This window comes from Sus scrofa, chromosome 8 (assembly GCF_054392235.1).
Source record: "Sus scrofa isolate SSC_HxYL_T2T_F1_AM1 chromosome 8, Sscrofa_HxYL_maternal_Yorkshire_Landrace_v2.0, whole genome shotgun sequence".
Taxonomy (NCBI): Eukaryota; Metazoa; Chordata; class Mammalia; order Artiodactyla; family Suidae; genus Sus; species Sus scrofa.
This window is the reverse complement of record NC_139390.1, coordinates 25,263,151-25,285,972: the sequence shown is the minus strand read 5'-3', so window position 1 is coordinate 25,285,972 and position 22,822 is coordinate 25,263,151. Positions and strand designations below refer to the sequence as shown.

General features: G+C 35.8%; 1 long non-coding RNA gene across 1 annotated transcript in view; it reads left to right on the top strand.

The window, feature by feature from the left end:
* Window positions 1–21,649, top strand: part of LOC146400376 (uncharacterized) — a 118,000-nt gene extending 96,351 nt beyond the window's left edge. Inside the window, exon 3 of the long non-coding RNA XR_014813729.1 lies at window positions 20,063–21,649. This is a non-coding gene — a long non-coding RNA (uncharacterized LOC146400376). The remainder of the gene's footprint in view (window positions 1–20,062) is intronic.
* The last annotated feature ends 1,173 nt before the right edge of the window (window positions 21,650–22,822 follow it).

Below are 22,822 nucleotides of genomic sequence, written 5' to 3'. Positions count from 1 at the left end.
AAGAAATAACCTGCTAGATAAAGATATCTGCTTTCCAGGCCATGCTACAGAGACCAGGACTCCATTGGTGTGAGCCTTGGAGCTCCTTGAGGGTCTCTCTGGTCAACTCTATGTAGATGTGAAGGATACAATGGGAGGAAGAGGTTTAGAAGTTCCTAAATGAAAGAAATAGGACAGTATCCATTCATAGACAGCACTGCTGTCTCTGGCATGTTTAGTCCCAGAGAGGAATATCCTCCAAAGAAACCACCCCAAAAGCTGCAAAGAAGAGGAAAGAGATCCAGGGCCTACCTGTCTAATTTGATTTTGAAATAATTTTGACTCAGTTTTGAATTTTATATCTGGCTTGTAAAAATGTGAGAACTTAAGTTAATGTTTCAAAGCCCAATTTTATTCAGCTTTACAATAGAAATAATGGTTACTTGGCAGATTTGCTGCAAGGAAGAAATAAGAAAATGTATTAAGTGCAATTGTAATATAGTAGAGCCTCATCAAATAATAGTATGGAATTCAGCCCGACTCAGACCAAAAAAAAAGATGCTGAAACAAAAGTGTATTGCTTTGGTGGACTCCAAAGTAAGATTTGGGGCACACAAGCTAGAGGAAGGAATGAAGGATTGCATTTGGGTAGATTGAACAGCCTCATTCAGGGCTTTATGTGAAATTGGATATCTGGAATTTTGCTCTTATGTTGGAGTCCAAGAGATGCTATGATTTGGGGGCAAAAAAGTGGATAAGTTATAAAACTAGAGTTGTTACAATAATGTATTTTGTTCTGTATCTTCCCATTTGGCCAAGGAGTTATTTTTCTTTATTTCAGAGAACTATATAATTGCTTAGCTGTATTTTCACAAACTGAGGATTCACATTTTGACCTCGGGATAGCACGCCAGTTACTTATAGGAGAGAATTTTGTAATTTGTAAAGAAAAAGTCATGGCGCTGTCACCAAAATTTAATGGTAGAATAATGATTAAAAAAAACTACATTAGAATACAACAGTAAGTGAACAATTACATTCTTTAAGCATCCATATTGTGCTCCCTGAGAGGCTAACTGTTACGAGTCTTACAGGGAATGGGTACAGTCATTACACATAAGATTTATCTTCTATTCATCTTTCCTGTGTATGTGCATGTGTACATATTATATACATATATACATATAAATACACATATATGTACATATATGTATATATATACTTGTGTATATACACATACATAACTACATGAAAATGGTATTGCAGACAGTGTTGTTTTTGAATAATGACAAAGTGACATTTCCTTGGCCTTATATTTCACTTCCTTAGGAGTCAGACAATCTATGATAAAATGTTGTCGGAAGATGTTGGTTGAATATGTCCGTATTGTGTCCATAAAGTATATAGTAGGGAAAAATGATGGCAAACAAGTGTGGCTCATTCATTCCTACAGCTCAGTAACTATTTTATTCATTAACTATTTCACCTTGTTCTGTTTTGTTTTTTTGGATTTTTTTTTTCTTTCATTTAGACCTGTGCTAAAAATACACCAGAGCTTATTAGCTCACCTTCTTAAGCTATATTGAGCATTTTATTTCAGGACATCTATGCAGACTAAATTGCTTTGTCTGCTTAAAAGTGTATAACATTACATTATGTATTTTCCTTTTACAAAATGTAATTCATTATGTCTGAAATGTTTGGAAAGGTGCCTGGTTCTCTAGTGTAAATAAGTTTATATCAAAAATATAGGGACAGGGAGTTCCCATAGTGGCTCAGCAGTGATGAACCTGATAGAATCCATGAGGATGCAGGTTCAATCCCTGGCCTCGCTCAGTGGATTAAGGATCTGGCATTGCCATGAACTGTGGTGTAGGTCACATGCATGGCTCAGATCTGGCTTTGCTGTGGTATAGGCTGGCAGCTGTAGCTCCAACTTGACCCTTAGACTGGGAACTTCCATGTGCTGTGGGTGCAACCCTGAAAAGCCAAAACAAACAAACAAACAAACAAAAAACAAGGAAAAAAGGACAAAAATTGAAACATACATACTTTTTTTTTTTTTCCAACTTCAATAGAAGTCTGTATCCTATGATAAGACATAATTTGCTCACCTTTTCAGGATTACAGTCAGTGGCCACAGAAACTATCTCAGTTATATTGTGTGCATCCTTAAATCTGTATGATGTACATTCCTATATGCCCCAGAATTGCTAAACTTGCTTATAATTTAGCCTATAATCCTGACTTAAAAGTCCATCTACCTAATTCTACTCCCTTGGTAGTTAAGGGAATGTAATAATAAACAAATGGAAGAGTCCTTGACTTTCAGTCTTTGAACCTTCCATTCACTAATTCACTAGATTGGTTAATTTTTTAAGTGTCTGCCATATATTGTTGTGGTAATAAGATTATCTTTCAGAGCTACCAATTCTCATCAAGGGTGTTAACATTCAGTTAGGTCCAGGGATCAGTGAGAAAGAAAGTATTGGTAGCTTGTATTGGGCAAATGTTAAAAATGGAAGTATAAAATTGGGGAATGCCATTTCTCTGGTATGTGGCGAAAATGAAATAATTGTAATATTTTTTTCAAATTCATATAAATGCTATATTTTTTTTAAACACCATGAGCAGTTTTATATGTAAGGCAGTTGAAGTTGATAAAGATTATGTATTTTCCCCTATTTTTTTGGTTTTATTGCTAATTTTAAAACATATTGTATCATCTACACATTGGATATTATCTTGACCACTCTTCAGATTCAATCTCATAGTAAATTTCATTGTCTAAGTATCCTTCTCTGTTCCCATTATTTAACATCTACTGCTAACATTATTAAATGGCTTACTCATATTTCATGTCCGTGTAAATTCACGGAGGCAGTGGTTTTTATATAAGCTCTTAAAGAAACTGGATTTGAAATCATGATTATCTTGGAGATGGAAGCTTTAGATAGGCACAGAAACAGCCCAGAATGAAGCATTTACTGATGCGTCTTAGCTAGAATGTAAAGGTCATCTTATGAAAGAATGGATAATCTTAAAGACAAGTGAGCTGGTGACATGCTATAAAAAATTTGATTACTTTTTAAGCTTAATTTGTGTTAGATACATGGGAAAGGGGCAGGCAATGAGCATAGCGATCCCAGTTCTATGTGTCAGTTCTCACATGCAACATCTGTTATTTCCATAATCTTAAATCCAAAGTATATGAGAATAAAAGCTAAGTTTTAAGAATATGTTCATTGCCTTTGTTATTTATTGGTCTTTAAAAAAATACATGCAGATTTTGTTCTTTCCCCCTCACTCAATAATTGTTTTGCATAAGCAACATGATATTCAATGCTTTTACTTAATAAAGAAAATGAGCAAAAGTAAAATGCAAATGACAACAGCTGATGCAACAGTGAATCATCCAAATGCTTAATTTTCTTGACTTAAACCTGCTGCTGCTATAGAAGCAACTATTAGCACACTGACAGATGGTGCCAGAACCCATTGTCTCTTTCAGTCTCTCTCCTGCTTAGTTCTCTTCCCCCTCCCTTTTCTACCTCCTTATTTATGAGAAAATCATGGTACTTGGAAGTGTTAATTTTCTTTGAGCATTATGTTAATAACGTCAAAACTTATCACACTGCAGTATTTTATTGGCTTGTAAACAGCCAAAAACAAAAACAGAAACAACCCAAAAAACTAGATTTAGCTTTTGAGTGTTGCCTGTTTCTCTTTGTCACAGTAAGCAATGGATTCTCTTTTCTCACTGAGCTTTTTCCATTACAATAATTCAGAATAAGTTTGTATTTGTGTCCTCTTCACAAGTGCTATACATATGCTTTTTCTCTCTAGGACCTTAATAGATGAAAAAGGAAAGTGGATGCCTTCTACCCAATGAAAAATAAAGTTCCCTTACCAGGTGAATATAATAGTAGTAGTAGTAGTAATAGTAATAATAATAACAGCAACAATACTAAAACTTTTATCTAAGAGCTTAGTAAATTTCACGCATATTCGCTTACCTATTTAATGTTTTCAATGCTTCTGCAGATGTTATATTCCTCTACAATTACTTCATCTGAGAAATGATTGTAAAAATATTTAAAATCTCTACACATTAACACATTGTCAAACTTTATCTTCCAAACCTCTAAGGTTGTGTTCATTGGTGCAGACTCTAGGTGTAAGAATATTCTGTTATCTATATGGTTATTAGTTTTCTGTTGCTGCTGTAATAAATAGCACACATTTGATTGCTTAAAACAACACAAATATTACCTGAGAGATTTAGAGGTAAGATATCCAAAATAGGTTTCATTGGGCTAAAATTAAGATGTTGGGCAGTGTTGCATTCATTTTGGAGCTTGTAGGAAAAAACTAATTTCCTTGCTTTTCCAGTTTAGAGTCAGCCTCCTTCTTTAAAAGTGAGCAATGGCCAGTTGAGTCTTTCTCTCATTGCATTCCTCTGATAAATACTCTTTGGTATCCCTCTTCCAAATATATAGAACCCTTGTGATGAAATTTAAACTACCCAGATAATTCATCATAATCTCACTGTTTCAAGATTTACTGACTAATGATTTTAATTTCATCTGCAACCTTAATTCCTGCTTTCCATGTAGCATAGCATAGACTCTGTGGATTAGAGTATGAAAATCTTTAGGGTACTCATACGTGTATAATCATACATATAAATATACTGTACAAATGTAAAAAGACACTGTTAAAAGGTCTACAGTAGGATTTCTATGTGATATAGACCAGATTCAATATCATTCCTAGATGCTATGAACCAGAAATCTCTGACTAATTTATGTGTATAAGCCTTGTTGTTCTTTAAATTTTGAGTCATATCATACTTTATATCTTCTACTTTTCACAATAATAATACTGTGAGTTGGCAGGGCTGAAAATACTACATTCTACTGATAAAGAATCATGTGTAAACTGTTAATGTTTCAGAAATAGTTTTTTTTTTTTTTTTTTTTTTTTTTTTTTTTTTTTTAACTACCAAACTAGGTCTTTCCAATTCTTAGGCACGAAAGGAAAATCTTTCTCTTAAGTACCTCCACAGATTTTGCTTGACTTGTTATTTAAGCTTATTCATCACCACTGTGTTCATTACACATTAGCCAGATACCGACAACTTGCCTAGGAGGGTGCTTAAGAAAGTATGGCTATGAGAAGGTGAAGTTTTCCTTACACACAGGCATTTTCCCCCTGCTTAGGGAGTAGCCAAACAAGGTAACATCTACACAGTTCATGTATATTTAGGAATGTACCTTTAGCTTAATAAAGCTTTCTTAAAATAGTCTAGGAGATATATTAATCTAGCTCTTTTATCTTATATCATTTACCTGAAAACCAATAATGCATGAGTCCCCTTGGTATTGGGCCAAATCATATTCTCTGACTTGATACTTTACTCTTTTTTTCATACTTTTCCACTTGGCTCCTTCCCTACTCTTTAACATGGATACTCTTCTTAGGGCCTGCTTTGGGAACTCAACTTACAACAAAAACCTACCTCATATTCCTCCATGTATTCATATTGTCTGCCATATGTATGGTATACCTGGCTGTAAAAATGCCTTTACATTTTATGGTCAAGTGATACTGTAACTCCATGAAGTCTTCCCAAGCATTCTGTATGCCTTTATTCTATCCCCTCTTCCTGTGCTATATTTTTGTTTTGTTTTGTTTTGAGGTTTGTTCGTTTGTTTGACCTAACACCACTGCATCTTTCAAGAGGGAATTCTTCATCCTTTGGAAAATATCCTTGCTAGTTCCTAAACTTCAAGCTGAAACACTCTTCTTGTGTGTCCCCAGGGTAATTCTCTGTATACTACTGATTAGAGTGTAGTAAACTCTATGTTGCCTCCTAGAAGCGGTGCAGCATAGTAATTAAGACAATTAGATCTCAAGTTGGACTATTAAATTCCAGATCATCTACTTCATAGCAATGTAAATTTGATAAGATGTTTAATCTTTTTTGTGTCACAATGTCCCCATTTTTTAAGGTGGTGATTGTAGTGGTTTCTACCTAGTTGTATTTTGTATGGATTAAATTAATTAGTAAGTATCATTCCTAAGACAGTAATAAGCATGTGATATATGTTAGAGTGTAATAAGTGCAGTGGAGAGAAATGAAGAAGTATAAAAGTTTAAGAGCTATTCGGAAGAGGAAGGCAGTGATCATGACAATGTAATGTAGTTAGGGTAGGCTTTGCTGAAAGATGACTCTGAGTAAAAACTTGAGTGACGAATAAGTCATGCTGTTATCTGGAAAAGAACCTTTTAGGTAGAAATTTCATCATGTAAAACCTTTCCAGATATGCTGTGAAAGTAGCAAGAAGGCCAGTATGGTTGGAATGGATGAGGAAGGAAGTAATAGCAGGTAAGGTTAGAAGGGTAGTGTTGTCCATAGCATACTGGACAGAGAATTTGGGTTCTACTCATGGAGAAATGGTAGAAGGATTTGAGCAAAGCAGTGAACCATGTCTGACTTAGAATTGGATAAGATGACTGGAGTTTTTGTGTTTGTTGAGAGTATAATGTGAATAGGGGGCAGGTTTGGAAGCAGTGCAGCTGATTAGAAAGCTACTTCAGTCATCCAGGCCATAAAGGAAGGCAGCTGGGATCAGAACCCATATTTGAGATGTGCAAGGTAGAAAGCTTTCAGATTCTGGATTTTAAAAGTTGAATGAACAGAATTTCCTAACTGATTAAAAGTGGATTGTATGATAATACATGGATGGGTCCCAGCTTTTTCTGTTTGTTTATTTTCAAACTGATAAGTTGGAAAAAATGGGAATTATATCATATGAATGCAGAAGACTGTGACTGGAGCAAATTTGGGGAACAGGGAGTAAGGTCGAGAATGAAGATTTGGCTGTATTAAGTTTGAAAATGGAGGTATGAGTCTGCAATACAGAGGAGATAAAAGGTTTGTGCTAGAGAAAAAATTAGAAGATTTAAAATCATGAATCCCAGGGCTAAATACTACAATGGGAGGTTGAAGAGAAGAGACCACCTAGCCTTTAAAGAGGTTCAATAGTAAGTGTTTGGAGTTTCTTTTTCTCTGCCAGGAGGCAGCATGACCTTTCTCCAAATTTGTAGCATTTTCCCCTTAATACATTGCTTGGTGAAAGCAGAATAAAATCTATTGTTCTATTTCTCTTTCTTTCTTTCTTTTTTTTTTTTTTTTTTTTTTTTTGGACTGTACCTGTAGTATATGGAAGTTTCCAGGGATTAAATCTTATCTACAGCTGTGATATATACCATTGGATCCTTAACCGACTGTGCCAGGCCAGAAGTCTAACACATACCTCAGCAGCAACCAGAGCTTCTGCAGAGACCACATTGGATCTTTTGCCTGCTGCATCACAGCAGGAACTCCTCTTTTTTTTTTTTTTTTTTTAACCCTAGAGCTTGGTATAGTACCTAGTACAGATGAGGCATATAAATATATATAACAGTAGCATATGACAAGTATCTTAAATGTGATAGCATATATCTCTGACTTTGAATTTTTTCCTGAATGCTGAGAGTTATGCTTTGCTTTTTGAAATAAATAAAAAATATATTCATTGGTTCTCATATTCATCTTCTGCTTTTAACTAAATCTGAAGCCATGATATCTTCCATTTGCCTCCATTGACCACATTATCTAAAAACAAGGAGAGGCCCATCCAGAATACACAAGCTAAGGAGAAAAAGCACTTTCTCCCCTATCCCCCATCCAGACATCCAGACATATTTCTCCTTATGCAGAGGTTCCAGATTAGCAAAATGTTCCCCAGTGAGTTTCTACAGTTGAGGATGTCAGTAGTAGTGGTGATGGGAGAAGCATTAGAAAAGGTTTCTTGATGTCCTTCTTGACAAAAGATTTTTAAATGCCCAGTTCTATGATGATATCAGGAGTGCGTAGTTTCTTATGGCATTATATGATAAGCAGTTTATTAAAATTTCGCAAGTAAAATAAACACTGTGCTAAAATTGGAGTTGAGAAAATTGGATTAAAATTCTTGATTGTATCAAACACTACCTAGATGGCCTGTGGTAAATTACTAGGATTTTCTGTTTTCAACAAAGACAGAATAGAGCAGAGACTAATGCTATGAGATCTGACTTGAGAACCAGGACTAATGCCTGACTCTCACCACTGCAACCTCAAGGACACAGTTTATTCCTCTACCAGTGCAACTCTGCACATGTTATTTAACTTCTCTTTCCTTTTTCTATCAAATGAGGGTAATAATAGCACCTACTCTAAAGGATTCTTAAGAGTATTAAATTAGTACGTGTAAATACTTAGAATAAGTATCAGCGACTAATTAAGTATTCATTAAATACTAACCGTTAATGACAGGTATATGAATGAACATTTGAGGTTAATCCCTATAAACATAGAATTCAAGAAATAAAAACAAAGACCACTTGAAATAAATGGAAGCCCTGAATTAGAAAAAACAGTTTGTGAAGAATATGAAGGGGTTGCTGGGAACTATACTTCTTACATTTGAACTTTCTAGATTTAAAATACTTTTTCTCTAATTGTGCAAAATGAACTATATATCTATAGCTTTAGATATATATATGCAAATACAAAAACAATTTAGGAGAAAGGAACACTTAACATGAAACTACTGGAGCACAAATACATTTAGTGCATCAAATAACTGAAAGGAAGTGTTGTTTTATTAGAGTGCCTTTGAAAGCCATTACACTATTTAAAGATGGTTCATTTCTTTAAGTGTACAGAGAATGATGCACTATGGAAAGTTCAGGCAAAGCCTCTTCAACCCCTTTCCTAATGCTACTTTTATTCCTAAATAGATTATTTTCTGGATAATACCAGGAGCTTAAAAGCCATCTATTAAAACCTCTTAGCTGATAAGATTAAGGATTTTCCTTAAGACAGGAGGAAGATTATTACAAAAAATTGAAAATACATTTCAAAATAAAAAAGTTATTGCTGTCATAATTTGGGGGGTGATTGCACCTTGATATATTTTATTGGATTTTTCTGATGGTTGAGTCCCCCTTTTATGTTGAGAAGGATATTAAAAACAAGCTTTTCATAGTAAGGAAGAATAATAGGAAATGCCCTACTATCAATTTTGAAAAAGAACAATTGAAAATCACATTGAAACCTAATAATGGATGACCAGTAAGGGAAAAAAAAAAAAAAATGTAGGAATGGGTCTAGGAGGACAGGCTACCATTATGAAAAGTCTTAACGTGTGTGAACATTAGACCATGTCATAAGGGAAAGGGTTGCCCAATGTGGTCTTGTGGCACTGTCCAGGTGCTTAAGTGTGGCAAGTAGGATATTACTGAAGGAATAATTATTGTGAGGTGAGAGAGCCTGGTATAATAGGCCAATCTAAGTTAATCAGAATCACTAACATAATGACTTTGGGAGTCAGAAAACAGAAGTTCAACGTCTGGGGAAAGTCATCTGGTGGGTGTCCTAGTCAGATGCCCTGGCATTGAAGACAAGACTCAAACCTAATGTGAAAAAACTCATAAAGAAAGAAAATCCAGATACAAGCCACACTTGAGAGACTGGATGAAAATGGCAAGGGGGTAAATCTGTCAAGGGAATGAAACTTGTCAAGAGCAAAACGGCCAGAGTGAAAACTACCACTCTGGTAGGCTATCAGTATTTGTGACCCACAGCAATACAAATGGGTGGTACAGAGCTCAAAATAATGCTGCCAAATGTGTTAGGGTTGGACTATAGCCAGTTGAAGCAAGAAAAAGCAAAACCCCACAACAACTGAGGTGATGGGTGATGTACCTAGGTCAGTGCTGACTTTGTACTATCTGTCCCTTTCTATGCAATATTCAGTAACTTACACCCCACCTTTGCAGCATATAACAATCAGACCACAAAAGAAAGCAAGATTTGCAGTAAAAATATTTAGAATATACTCCTCTCTCAACTGTGATGAGACGTATAATGATCATTTTGAGTTGGGTCAGACACTGTTGATAGGAAGGAATAGGGAACTTTAAGAGCCTTTCCAACTCTGAATTGTATAATTCCCCAATACTCTACCCTCTTTCCTTCACTTGCCCTGGTCAGAATATGCTTTCTCTCTGCCAAACCGAAATCTGCAATCATAATCGTATGGGTAGTCACAGCCAAGGCATCCCCAGAGAATCTGGCCATCACAGGAACAGCTGCCCTCCTGACTATATACAGAAGCTGGGCAGAGCTTAAACAGTTCTGCTTGGATTATTTTATTTTATTTATTTATTTTTGTTGGCTCAGGTGCCTGGTGAGTGAAGCGTGTGAGACAAATCCCTATGGAGAGAAGTAGGTGGAAATTTTTTTTCCAGCTAATGGAATAATCCTAGCTCTGCCTGTCCTCTTTCTTGTAATTAGGGTAGTAGAAGGATAGCTAAACAAAAATAGTGTTTGTCTAAATAGTCACTAGGGGAGGATTCCACATCCCCAGTATGGTAACAGGGGGAGTATATCTCACTAGATAAAAGTAAAGAATCTAGATTCAGGTTACATGACTGAATTATCATTCCATCTGGGCAATTTAGACTCACTGAAACTCAGTTTTTCTCATCTGAAAATGGGAAGTAATTATAGCAGATGTCTTATGCAATTATGATGAGACTCCAATGGGTGAATACTCTATGAACAAGCATGGCATGATGCTTAATGTAGAATAGAGACTCAACTAATGCTGCCTTTTATTGTGGTGGGTCATCCGCATACAGTTATTTCTTCCCTGGATGGTTAAATTGGGAATGTTTTGAATGTGGTAGTGAAAGCCAGAGGGCATGCCTCAAGAAATTCTGTATCAGTGTACGTCTAAGAAGCTGCCCAAGATTCAACTGCCTTGTTTTACTGTAACATACATGATGTGAAATCTGGTTCCTCCAATGGATTGTAAAAGTTTTTGAAAAGATATAGAGCCTGCATATACATTTGTGCTTCACATAGTAGACAATAGGTAAATAATTGTTGAGTCAGGAGCTCTTGTGGATGTTGCAAAATTACATCACTTTCCTATATAATTGAAATTAACTTTGATTAATTAATGTGAATGATATAACTGTTAAAAAAATAAACCAATGGGAAATGTCACCCTGTGTGTTCTAATAGGCTTCAAACAAAAAATGTTTCCACATGATTTTGAAAAATAGATTTCTGAACCAGAATAAAGCACTTGGTAAACACGAAGTGGTAGACAAATGCTGGAAACATGCAGCATTTACAAAGAAGTGTTTTGAGTAGTCTCTGGTCTGTCGACAATACACATCATTATGCATTTATAACTTAATGATGCTTTCATTAAACACCATGCTTTTCTGAAAAATGACAAAATTACAAGGTTAAACTCCCAGTGTGGAGTATATCTTGTGATGTGTGCTAATTAACTATTTTTTAAATCAGTGCACTTTTTAGTGAAATCAAAAAATGTCCTGCCTGGTTTTCAATTAGTATATTTTGCTCCTTGCCATTTGATCCCAATTGTCTATTTTGACTAAACCTTGCATTTTCCCTTGCTGAACTTTATTTTTTCTCTTAATGCTGTTCTGAGTTAACCTCTTCTACTCTCTTGTTCACAATATAGTAAGCGGTTTAATATTGGACAACTAAATAACTTCATTTATGAAAAACTGAAGTTATTCACAGCTCATCTAAACAAAATCACAAATGATTGTGCAATAGTAGTACATTTTATTTTTCTGTGGTATTTTCATTAGGTTGAGCATTGAATCAAGCTGAAAATCACAGAATAAAACCTGCTTCCATATAAGCAAAGATTATTTTTATGGCAGTGAATATTACCCCTTTCCCTTTCATCTTTTCTGGCTAATATAAAATCATGTACTGTTGTATATAAATGGAGATTTGTAAAATTGTAAAGATTGTTAATGATAAATGCTTTCTTAGCTTGAGATCAACCAACATTTACTTCGTTTTCCTTGACTGTAATTTTGACATATTCCTGTCATTTGGTAGGAGAAAATTTGGGTGGAAAAGTCTCAGGAACTGGTATCATATTTTGTGTTTTACATTCTTCTTGACATAACGAACATTTCTTCCTCTTTTGCTGAAATCAGCACTGAAAAAGATCAAATACAGCAGTCTTTTAACAGTTTAAAATTGCCCCTGTCATTATCTTGTCAGTTACATGAGACCTTGAGTATGCAGGGCTGTGGAAATCTTTAAAGACAAATTTGCTGCTGGGGAGAACTGTTTATAAAACTGGAGAATTTTAATCATTAAAGACATGGATAACATAACTGTTATTTAATGATGACCAGAAAACAGAGTGACACAGTTTTACAAGCATGGCTGTTCAAGGGCAGTTTGGGCAGCTTGGCCATTTTATCACACTTTATTTTTATCATCTTCAACTTTCCTTTTCATGTCAACCTATATACTTAATAATCCACTCTTAAAACATTTATCGGTGTTAAAACCTAGATGTGTGTTTCTTTTTCAGTGTTGCCTTTGTTATAGTTTGGAAAAAGATTTTGAAATAGCGTGAGGATGAATCCTGAATCTTCCACTTGATAACGTTTACTAGTTGTATGGACTTTGGCGACTTCCTTATCCCCTGTTGATTCCTGTTCCTTTCTTTAACTGGCACACACCGCACACTCAATAAATGGTAGTGTTTCCAGTCTCTTAATTCAGAGTTCAATGTTGATTCCTCTGCTTTTGAAAATGTACTACACATAATTCCCCCCAACTAAACTAGGCTCACAATGCAGCTGTCACTGATTCAGTAATAATTCCACATGATGATTTTTTTTTTCTTAATTAATCCTCTACTTCCATATTTCCAAATCTAGAAAAATAAATTTATACTTCAGTGTGTGAGTGCTGTTTCAAAATCCAAATACCAGTATTTAATTTTTTATTTCTAAGTCAGTATTCTTTATTCCCACATTTATGTCAATAATACTATAATTCTTCTTTAGCAATATTCTTAAGAGCAGGCTCTCACATTTTGTTATTTTTTTCATTCCTTTTTTTTTCACTTAGTCATTACAGACAATCCATTCTTCCTCCACAATGTTTCTGGGATGATGATTCACATCCAATTCTGCCGTCTTGGTCTGGGTTCCTGTTACTATATGTCTCATTTAGGGAAATATTTTTTTAATTTCTCATCTTTATTGCATTGAATTGGTTCTGCATTTAAACACTAGAACATTTTTGCCACTTGACCATTTTCATTATTTATCTAGCTCAGATGTATGTCCAAGAGTGGGATTGCTGGTCTATATTTAGTTTTCTGAGGTAACTCCATACTGTTTTCCATAGTGGTTGTACCAGTTTACATTCCCACCAATAGTGGAAGAGGGCAGCCTTTTCTGCACACCTTCTCTAGCCTTTTTTATTTGTTGACTTGTTAATGTTGGCCATTCTGACGGTGTGAGGTGGCACCTCATAGTAGTTTTGATTTGCATTCCTCTAATAATTATTGATGTTGCGCCTGTAGGCTATCTGTATATCTTCTTTGGAGAGATGGCTATTGAGGTTTTTTGCCCATTTTTCAATTTTGGATTGTTGCTTTTTTTGCTGTTGAGTTGTATAAGTTGTTTGTGTATTTTATTTTATTTATTTTTGTGTGTGTGTGTCTTTTTGCCTTTTCTAGGGCCACTTCCCGCGGCATATGGAGGTTCCCAGGCTAGGGGTCTAATTGGAGCTGTAGCCACCGCCACAGCAATGCAGGATCCGAACCGTGTCTGCAACCTACACCACAGCTCACAGCAACGCCAGATCCAGATCGTTAACCCACTGAGCAAGGTCAGAGATCAAACCTGCAACCTCATGGTTCCTAGTCGGATTTGTTAACCACTGTGCCACAACGGGAACTCCCAATAAGTTGTTCATATATTTTAGAGATTAAGCCCTTGTCATTTGCATCATTTGAAACTATTTTCTCCCATTCCGTAGGTTGTCTTTTTTTTTTTTTTTTTTTTTAATGGTTTCCTTTGCTGCATAAAAGCTTGTCAGTTTGATTAGGTCACATTGGTTTATTTTTGCTTTTATTTCTGTTGCCTTTAGAGACTATCCTAAGAAACTATTCGTAAGGTTGATGTCAGAGAATGTTTTGCCTATGTTCTCTTCTAGGAGTTTGATGGTGTCTTGTCTTGGGTTTAAGACTTTAAGCTATTTCGAGTTTATTTTTGTGCATAGTGTGAGGGTGTGTTCCAGTTTCATTGATTTACATGTGGCTGTCCAGATTTCCCAGCACCACTTGCCGAAAGACTATCTTTTTCCCATTTTATATTCTTACCTCCTTTGTCAAAGATTAATTGAACATATCTGGGTTCTCTGTTCTGTTCTACTGGTCTGTATGTCTGTTTGGAACTAGTACCACACTTTCTCGATTACCATAGCTTTGTAATATTGGCTGAAGTCTGGGAGCATTATGCCTCCTGCTTGGTTTTGTTCCTCAGGATTGGTTTGGCGATTCTGGGTGTTTTATGGTTCCATGTAAATTTTTGGATTGTTTGTTTCAGTTCTGTGAAAAATGTCATGGGTAATTTGATAGGGATATTACTGAATTTGTAGATTGCAGATCCTCAGGCTCTCTGGAAAGGTCAGTGAATCCCTAAAGATTTCCTTTGAAATTTTCTCTATGTGATCAACTTTGGGGCATTATCAGGCTTCTTTACCATACTTGAACCCCTACTGGTAGACTAAATAATGGCCCCTTAAAGATGTCTTTGTTTATGCCCTAATCTCCAGAACCTGTGAAGATATTGTTACACATGGCAGAGGAATTTAGCAAGTGTGATTAAGTTATGGATGTTGAGATGGGAAGATTATCCTGGATTATCCAAGGCCAATGTAATCACAAGGGATATATATATATATATATATTTATTTGCCACTTGTTATGTCTTCTTTGGTGAGTACTTTTGGTTCATCTTTTAATTGGGTCATTTATGTTCTTATTGATGAGTTTTAAGAGTTCTTTGTGTATTTTGAATAGCAGTTCTTTATCTGCTGTGTCTTTTACAAACGTCTTTACCCATGCTGTGGCTTGTATCTTATTCTCTTGAAATTGTCTTTCACAAAGCAAAAGTTTTAGATTTTAGCATTGTCCAGTTTATCCATTATTTTCTTCATGGGTCAGGCCTGTAATGTATCTAAAAAGTCATTGTATACTCAAGGTTATCTAGGTTTTCTTCTATGTTATCTTCTAGGTATTTTATACTTTTGTAATTTGCATTTAGGTCTGTGATCCATTTTCCATTAATTTTTGTGAAGAGTGTAAGTTCTGTTCTAGATTTTTTTTTTTTTGGCCACGCCTGCAGCATGTGGAAATTCCTAGGCCAGGAATTGAACCCACACCACAGCAGTGACCTGAGCTGCTGCAGTGACAACACTGAATCCTTAACTCGCTGCCCTACAAGGGAACTCCCAGATTCATTTTTTATGTATGGTTGTCCAATTGTTCCAGCACCATTTACTGGGAGGATTATCTCTGCTCCATTTTATTGCCTTTGCTTCTTTGTTAAAGATCAGTTGATTGTATTTATGTGGATCTATTTTATATTCTCCATTTTTTTCCATTAAAATATTTGTCTTTTTTTGGTTTTGCTGAAACTATACTGTCTTAATTCTATAGCATTATACAAAATCTTGAAGTATGATTTGTCAGTCCTCTGGCTTTATTCTTCTTCTGCAATATCGAGTGGCTATTCTCGGCCTTTTCCCTCTCCATATAAACTTTAGAATCAGTTTGCTGATATCCTCAAAATAACTTTCTGCAATTTTGTGTGTGTGTGTGTGTGTTTGCCATTTCTTCGGCCGCTCCCGCAGCATATGGAGGTTCCCAGGCTAGAGGTCGAATCAGAGCTGTAGCCCCCAGTCTATGCCAGAGCCACAGCAACGTGTGATCCAAGCCGCGTCTGCAACCTACACCACAGCTCACAGCAACGCCGGATCCTTAACCCACTGAGCAAGGCCAGGGATCGAACCTGCAACCTCATGGTTCCTAGTCAGAGTCGTTAACCACTGTGCCACGACGGGAACTCCACTTTCTGCAATTTTGATGAGATTATATTTACTCTATAGATCAAGTGGGAAGAACTTACGTCTTGGCAATATTGAGTTATTCTATCCATGAACATGAAATATCTATTCACTTAGTTCTTCTCTGATACCTCTTTGATATCTTTTATTAGAGTTTTGTAGTTTTCCTCATATAAATCTTGTACACATATTAAAGTTATATAGGAATGTTTCATGTTTGGGGGTGCCAATGTGAATGGCATTATGATTTTAATTCAAATCCCACTTGTTTATTGTTACTATATAGGAAAATGAAAGACTTTATATATTAACTTTTGTGACTTTTAACCTTCCTATAATTGCTTACTAGTTTCAGGAGCTTTTTATAATCAATTCTTGAATCTGCAAAGACAATCTAATTTTTGCCATAAGCCGTGTAACTTATATATCCTTTTCATTTCCAATTGTATCACTAGGACTTTCAGTGTGATGTTGAAAATCAATAATGAGAGGAAATATTCTTTGCTTTTTTTGTGGTCTTAGTGGAAAAGAATTGTGATTTCTCATCATTAAGGACAGTATTAACTATAGTTTTTTTTAGGTGCTCCATAACAAGTTGAGGAAATTTCCTTCTATTTCCAATTTACTGAGAATTTTTAGCATGTATCGGCATTGTATTTTGTCAAATGCTTTTTCTGCACCTACTGATATGATTGTGAGATTTTTCTTTTTTAGTCTGTTAATGTGATGGATTACATTAATTGGTTTTTAAATTTTCAGACAGCCTTCATTTACAAGTGCAAATTTCACTTGCTTGTAGTTTGTAATTCTTTTTATTCGCTCTTGGATTCAATTTGCTAATATTTTGTTGAGGATTTTTTGTGTCTATGTTAATGGAAGATACTTGTCTTTAGTTTTCATTTCTTGAAATATCTTGATGTTTGGTGTTTGGATACTGCTGACCTCATAGAATAAGTTCGGAAATAATTCCTCTGTTTCTATATTTGGAAGAGATTGTAGAGAATAATTTTTACTAAAATATTTGGTAGAATTAATTTTTCTGGTCTTGGTGCTTTCTGTTTGAGAGGGTTTGAATTATTGATTGAAATCCTCTGTGTCTTTAATAGATACAGTCCTTCAGATTGTCTGCTGCTTCTTATATGAGTTTTGGCAGATTGTGTCTTTCAGGGAATCATTCCTTTTTTTTTTTTTTTTTTTTTTTTTTTTTTTTTTTTTTTTTTTGTCTTTTTGCTATTTCTTTGGGCCGCTCCCACGGCATATGGAGGTTCCCAGGCTAGGGGTCGAATCGGAGCTGTAGCCATTGGCCTACACCAGGGCCACAGCAACTCGGGATCCGAGCCGCGTCTGCAACCTACACCACAGGTCACAGCAACGCCGGATCGTTAACCCACTGAGCAAGGGCAGGGACCGAACCCGCAACCTCATGGTTCCTAGTCGGATTTGTTAACCACTGCGCCATGACGGGAACTCTGGAATCATTCCTTTTCATCTGAGTTATTAAATTTGTATGTGTAGTTTTTCATAATATTCGTTTTTGGAATTTCCCTTCCATTAGGTAGGTTAGACTATACCAAAACCCCAGCAGGTTAGATTCTGGTATAATAGTTTCTTCTGCATGCAGGCCTTTGTTAAGAGCAGAATATTCTGGAATATTTAAAAATGGTTATGTTTCCCTTACCTCTGCCAAAAGCATGAGAGAATTTTCTCTAATATTCACTGTGAGGACCTGGTAAATCTCCAGGAATAAACCTCACAAAAGCATAGGGACCCCCTCCACAGCGTTCCCTTGGAGTTTTTAATACTCAGGGTTGTCCATGCTGAGCCTCCTATAATTTGTCAATTACTGTTAAAATTTTTTATCTCAACACTTGTTCCTGAAGAGGTTTCTGCTCATGGGTTTCTTCTAAGTTGTGATTCTATGTAACTGCTTGTCTGTATCTCCAATTTTTTTGTGCAGTGGTTTGGCCAGTGATCTTACTTCTCTGACAGATCTAAAAAGAATCACTGATTTTTTTTTAGTTTGTTAAGCTTTTTATTTTTTGTTAGGATAGAATGGTGATTTCTAAGCTTCTTACATAATGGACCAAAACCCTGAAATCTATATATGTATTTTTTACAGTTGCAGTGTTGTGTAGGCAGTTGAATGTTTTGGCTCTTGAACAGCAACAGAAGATTTCTGATAAATGATATAAATTTGGGAATGTCCAGCACTAATCCTTAAATTAGATTTCAGATTTCTTGATTTCCAGTTTAGAAATGAGTCAGAACTTTATTTGCAATTTTTTTTTCCTGTTGATTGCCATATAATAGTGTTATTGACAGATTCTTCAGAATGAATGACGAAGAGTAGATTCCAAATAGAGGCAAAAATTGCACTGGCATTTGAGTCATAGAAGGAAAAAAAAGATACAAAATAAAAATAATTGTCTTGACAGGTGGTAATGCACACATATCAAGTAACTCCAAAACAGGGAGGTTCTCAGAATGTGTTAATACTAAAGATAGGAGGCAGACTTGGTTAAGGTTACTGTGAGCTGCCCAATGTCACCCATTAATGTTCCTGACGAAAGAGCCAGAACTGGATGTCAAATCCGCTTAATTGTATTCTTTGACTGCATTCAGAGGCAGCAGGTCAATACCTGAATAGGATTTAGCAAAAACTGATGACAATGTGCATATATAATTTTGTACTGTGAAATTCATATACATCCTTGAATATAAAAAGGCACATTTACATCCATCTTCTCTTTTGATTCTGACAGAATCTGTATCTAATTAGTATCCGCATTTAGCAGAAGAACTTGAGACTAAGTGTGGTTAGAGACTTTCCCATTGTCAAACAAAATGCAAGTTAGTGGAGGTGGAACTGGTCATTTTACTCAAAATCTCATGTTTTTTTCCACTCTTGCTGGGCTGGAATAGAACACATAAATTTATTCTTGACATACCAGCTTATTTGTCACAAATATTATAATTTGGACTGAGAAACTCGTAATTGAAGAAAAGTATAAAATTCAGATGGAAGACCCAAAAAGCATCTTTTTTTAGACTCATGGTAATCTGTTTTCTCATAAGAAAGTGCACATATGCAAGGATATTGTAATCAGAATACCCAGTGGAATTCACACACTCATTAAACTCCTCAAGCAGAGAGCAATATAAACTAACACAGTGGAAATAAGGTCAGTGAACATAATGAGTGAAACACCTTACAAAGGGAAATTGATGTGTAGCCTTGAAATCCTTATTTTCTGCAGTTTGAGAAAATGTGACTAGCTGTTGGTTTAAATTACTGCTGGTTAGCTATGGTCATGCCATTTGGAAGTGTAGAGATACACAAATATATGGGTTACTAGGATGCCGTGATGTGTCAAGAGAGTTTGTTAAATGTTAGCCATTTCCCCAATTACTGGCAGTTTTCTTCAGTCATGGCACTTTCAAAATAACCCCTTTTCCACTTATGGTGAACCCTCTGTATCTGATCTATAAATAGGGAATTCCCATTGTGGCTCAGTGGTAATGAACCCGACTAATATTCATGAGGATGTGGTCAATCTCTGGCCTTGCTCAGTGGGTTAAGGATCCAGAGTTGCCATGGCCTGTGCTGTAGGTTGCAGACAGGGCTTGGATCCCACATTGCTGTGGCTGTGGTGTAGGCCGGCAGCTGTAGCTCTGATATGACCCCTAGGCTAGGAACTTCCATGTCTCAGCTGTAACCCTAAAAAAAACAAAACAAAACAAAAAAACAAAAAAACAAAACTATAAATAGAGGGACACTATGTGGTAAAGGATTGAATAACAAAATATGAAAAAAGTGTTTGTGATTTGTAAAGTGTTGTGTCAGTGGAAGTTATTTTTATTCATTAATATTTTTACTCTTCTATGAAATTTGCTAAGCAACTATTAAATGTCGGTTACTGTGGTATCCCTGAAAAAAAGAAAATGCATGAAGTGTGGTTCTTGCTTTCAAGGGGTCTGTTGGGTGAAACTGAGAAAATTGCACTAGCGCTTGAGAAATACTTTCATAGTGATATGAACAATAATATCTTGTAGGAGAATACAGACTCCCTTATGGAGAAGAGAGAGTCTTCTCTGAAGGAACATCATTTGAAATGAAGGATGGAAAATGATAGGACTTAGAAGACCTGGAAGACAGAGAAAAGGTAAGCAATAGCAAAGTGGATAAAGGTAAGTAGTAACAAAAGTGTGAAGTTAGGTAATATCATCATGTGTGCAGAGATGAGTGACATCGCTCTGTGGTTTGGGCTGTAGGATTGTCAATGAATATGGAGAAGTATGTGGAAAACAGACTGTACAATTAAATACTGCAGGATTTCTCTCATAAGCAAGGGAAGCTTACCTCAGTCTTCTAGCAGGGGAACTATGTAATTGTATTTTTTTTCTTCTCTGATAACTGGGGGAAATATGGAACATGAAGAGGGATGGGAAAGATTAGTGGCAAAGAGGTTTCTTTTGAAAATGAAACTATATGAATTTTATTATTAGAAGTATTCTGACATAAACTCCCCAAACAGCTCTCTTATATACCTTCTTCAGTTGTATTTAATATAGCAAATAATATAACTTAGATTTGGGTCTGGTCTATGTTATATCAATATTGACTGATAGAATAGCAGGGAAAAAGCAAATTGATCTTGAGACTCATATCTTATCTACAAGTGAGAATGTTTAGTTTAGATGTCCTCTAAGTATCCATATGTTCTAATATTTTATAAGGTACTGTTACCTAGAGGTGCTTAACATATTATCATAAATTGGTGTAGAGGTATATTTGTGACATTTTGAGTGGTATCCAGGAAAAATATTTTGACGAGGAGCATGTGAATGGGATAGACTTGAGGAAACTAACATTTTCTTACCCTATCTTGAACTTCATAAAGGAAGCAAATAGAGAATGAAACATAACTCCTGCTTTGGGAAATTCATATTCTAGGTAAAAATAATTGAAAACTTTGTTTTCAGTTAAATACTAGAAAATTCTTTCAAGCTGGTTTTTCCTCAACAGTGACTTCTGGTAGTATTTTCCAGTTATTCACATTTAAATTTAATAGAGTCCAGTGGAAAAGAATTTTGCATTAAGATTCAGGAGATAGATTTTAGACTTTGTTCTGCCTCCGAGCGGAGTGTGTTTAGAAGTTATTTAATCATTTTATTTCATTACTCTGTGCCTCAGTTTGTTCATTTGTGATGTAGGAATGATGTCTGTTAGACATAACTGTAACATGGATGTTTTTGTGAATATACATTGAGAAAAGGTATTTTTATATGTTTAAAATGCTGAAAGTTTCAAGTTTTGTTATTGGTAAAATTCTCATTATCCTGTACTTTTTCCCTGGGAAAGTTCAAGGCATAGTGGAATTTTAGGAAATTCCAGCAACAGAGAAATACACTAGACATAATCAGTTCTCACAAAGATTTCCAGTACTTCTCATCTTCTTTGCATAGCTTCTTTGAATAAGCTTGGCTTTGTGACTAGCTGTGATCAAAGAAATGTATAAGAAAGAGTCACATATCACTCCTGTCTTTTAAAGAAAATCAGAACTGGACAATTGTTGAAATGGTAAAAACAGATTTCATTTGGGCACTATTACAACAGAGAAAAAATTAAAAAAAAAAAAAGACCTCAGTGTATAACTAAGCTCAGTTGAGATCCAACCAAAAAAAATGGGGGTTTGTAGTTTAGGATCAGGGGTGGTGGTGGTGGTGGTGGTGGTGGTGGTGGTGGTGGTGGTGGTGGTGGTGGTGGAAGAGGAGGAGTTTCCGTGGATAGAAAATTACTAAGAAACAAGAGAAATTCTTGTCAAACTGACCTAAAAGAAGTTTTACTGAAGGCAGGCCAAGGTGATCGAATATTTTCTGAGGGATTTAGTCTGTTTAGTCTACTATAACAAAATATCGTAGACTGGACTGGGTAGCTTATAAACAACAGAAATGTATTTCTCAGAGTTCTGAAGGCTTGCTACTTAATCTTGGAACCAGTAGTTTCAGCATCTGGTGAGGTTATGCTTTCTGTTCCATAGAAGGCGCCCCTCTTACCCTATAACTTCACCATGGTGAAAGGGGCAAGAGACCTCTTTGGCGTCTCCTTTTTAAGGACACTGACCCCAGTCCTGAGGTCTCCACCCTCATGTCTTAGTCACTTCCCAAAGGTTCCACCTCCTAATATCATCCCTTTGGGAATTAGGTTTCAACAGGAATTTTAAGGAAACAAAAATATTCAGTCTCTATCAGTGGGGATGGGGAATTTGATTAGCTATCAAGGGTGATCAGAAATTGGAGAATAGACTTGTGGTTGCCCAGGGAGAGGGGGAGGGGGTCAAGGGCTTGGGAGCTTGAGGTTAACGAATGCAAACTATTGCTTTTGGAATGGGTTAACAATGAGATCCTGCTGTGTAGCACTGAGAACTATGTCTAGATACTTAACAATGCAGCACGACAGTGGGAGAAAAAAATATGTATATATGTATGTGAACTGGGTCCCCATGCTGTACAGTGGGAAAAAAAAAAAAAAAAAGGTGTGTTGGGGAAATAATAAAAAATAAATTAAAAAAAAAAAAAGAAAAGAAATCGAAGGTGGAAGGTTCTTGCCAAACTGACTTAGCAAGATTCTTGCTACAACTGGGCTCTTGAAGACAAGGTCCAAGGACAGAGCCTAGATAAAAAGGAGCTCGGAGGAGTCTATCTAGAGGTTGGTCAAGGAGAGAGTCTTTGTCAATTCCAAAGCACATACCTGCTTATGAACAACCTTCCTGCATTTTCTTTCATCATCCAATGTTTCATCATTCACATGTT